The following is a 3,013-nucleotide window of genomic DNA, read 5'->3' on the forward strand; positions in this document are numbered from 1 at the left end:
GGTGTGATTTAGCCTAGAAACTGCGCTTATGTATATAATATTAATACGTATAGTATAGTGCCCATTACCAGAATGAGAATAGTTTATATATTATAAATATTTTTTACCTCAGCCATTACCTTTACAATTGATCATTTCCTTATATGGAACATATATGGCCGGGACTGTGTCTTTGTCTGTATGGGTATAATAGGCAGCTAACAACCTATATCCCTGGCTTCGTGATGGGACAGTTTTGTCGACAGAAAACTGAGCCCAGGTCCCTGAACCTGAGATGCCAATCAGGGCATATGTGGCCCCTCAGGACTTTTTGTGAACTTATCTGATCAAGCTGAAACACATCTGGATGATTGTTGCTATTTGCTAGCTGCAAACATTCACTTTAGCACAGGACCGTGCACGTGTGCCTGCGCACGTGCATGAGCATGCATGATCATGTCCACGCACGGGAGCGTGCATGGGCGCGCCCTTGTAAACACATATGCACACGCAGGGGGGAGCTGCGATTTTTAATGGTGGACGTAGAGTCCTAAAATTAGCAGCAACACTAATTATGACGTCGAATCTACGTCCTGAAACAATAAGCCGTTAAATACCAAAGTAAACATGGAGGTTTACTAAACAAACCTTTTAAAAAATGAAAATCAATGTGTCCCTTTAAAGAGGCACTTAAGTGTACTAAAATTTTTTTAGTTTTACTCACCTGGGGCTTCCCTCAGCCCCCTGCAGCCGATCGGTGCCCTCGCCGTGCCTCTGCGATGCTCCAGTCCCCAGCGGCGACCACTTCTGGTTTCGCCGTCAGGACCCGACAGGCATGGGAACGCGAGGGATTCTTTGCATTCCCAGCCAAAATAGGAGGCCACAATAGCAGCATAGGGGGCGATATTTTGTCTGGGAACGCAAAGAATCCCTCGCGTTCCCATGCCTGTCGGGTCCTGACGGCGAAACCGGAAGTGGTCACCGCCGGGGACTGGAGCATCGCAGAGGCACGGTGAGGGCACCGATCGGCTGCATGGGGCTGAGGAAAGCCCCAGATGAGTAAAACTCATTTATTAAGTACACTTAAAGAGAATCTGTATTGTTAAAATCGCACAAAAGTAAACATACCAGTGCGTTAGGGGACATCTCCTATTACCCTCTGTCACAATTTCGCCGCTCCTCGCCGCATTAAAAGTGGTTAAAAACAGTTTTAAAAAGTTTGTTTGTAAACAAACAAAATGGCCACCAAAACAGGAAGTAGATTGATGTACAGTATGTCCACACATAGAAAATACATCCATACACAAGCAGGCTGTATACAGCCATCCTTTTGAATCTCAAGAGATCATTTGTGTGTTTCTTTCCCCCTGCAGCTATCTTCCACTGAAGTGTCAGGCTATTTCTTCCTGCAGAGTGCAGACAGCTGTGCCTGTATGTAATTCCTCAGTATGTGAAAGCCCAGCCAGCTCAGAGGAGGATTTATCCAGCTTGTAAAAGATAATAGAACAGAGAGAAGCTGCACTAATCTAAATATCACACAGGCAGTGTGCAGAGAGGGGCCTGGATGGGGGACTTCATAGCAGAACCACAACACTGAAGAACTTGGCAGCCTTCCAGACACAGGCCTGACAAGTCTGACAAGAGAGAGAGAAGTTGATTTATTACAGAGATGGTGATAGCAGAACGTGCTGCAGTAAGCCAGAACACATTACAATAGCTTTTGGAACTTGTAGGATGATAAAAAACAGGATGCAATTTTTGTTACGGAGTCTCTTTAAGGTTCACTTTAAAGGACACCTGAAGTGAGAGAGATATGGAGGCTGACATATGTATTTCCTTTTAATTAATGTAAATTGCCTGGCAGCCCTACTGTTCCTCTGCCTTTAATACTTTTAGGCACACACCCTGAACAAGCCTGCAGATCAGATGTTTGACTTTAGTAGTAGGGTATTAGCAGACTTGTTATTCCGTATTCTCTCCGAGCTCCTCCTGCAGATTTATTCTGCAAACCTGCTATTGTATGTATGCAGGGTGGGATTCTGTATTTCTGTATTAGTCCTTGAGGTAAAAGTTTTTTTTTTACTTTAGTGTGACTGGATTAGCTGCATGCTTGTTTAAGGTGTGTGATTCAGACAATTATGAAGCCACACAGATCAGCAGGGCTGCCAGACAAATGGTATCGTTTAACAGGAAATAAATATGGCAGCCTCCATATCCCTCTCAGATCAGGTGTCCTTTAAGACTTAAAGAGGAACTGTAACCAAGGATAGAACTTCATCCCATTCAGTAGCTGATCCCCCCTTTCCTGTGAGAAATCTTTACCTTTTCTCAAACGGATCATCAGGGGGCTCTGTATGGCTGATATTGCGGTGAAACCCCTCCCACAGTGTGATGTGAGCACCATGGTGCTGACATCACACTGTGGGAACCTTGTTGCATTGTGGGAAATAACAGCTGTTTCCAACTTCCAAAACTGCATCATCTCTTTCCACAGACATCACCTGACAGCAGTAAAAAATGTTGCCATGTGGTAGATGTCAGAATGTAAATCAGGGAGAGGAAAGATTTTAAAATGTGCAAACACTGACTAAATCATTTATACATAATTATTGTAAAAATGATGTGCTTTTCTCATTACATTATTTTTACTGCAGTTCCTCTTTAAAGCTTGCCATCTATTCTTTCAAACTTTTTCTGCCCGCATTCCCTCGGGGATCACAACCCGTCTCCTCAAAGCTGCTTTCTTCTATGTGGCGGGTTTCATCAATGGCCCTTTTATGTAACCCTAAGCTGCGTCTTAGCGTTCCTGGCCCTTTAAAAGAGCCGTGAGACAGAGAACCGTACTGTAACTGCTTCACTTCCGCCTCACTGATGCAAAAATACAGCGAGAATAATTCAGATAGGAACTGGCTGAGAAAGGAAGCTGAGAAAAAAAACAAAACTAAATCTCTCAGATCAGATTTGTCTTCCTTGTCAGATTTCCTGCATCGAACAGGTTAAGAGTGGGTGGATAAACCCATCCCTGTCTGTCCCA

The sequence above is a fragment of the Hyperolius riggenbachi genome, chromosome 12, assembly GCF_040937935.1.
Source record: "Hyperolius riggenbachi isolate aHypRig1 chromosome 12, aHypRig1.pri, whole genome shotgun sequence".
Lineage (NCBI taxonomy): Eukaryota > Metazoa > Chordata > Amphibia > Anura > Hyperoliidae > Hyperolius > Hyperolius riggenbachi.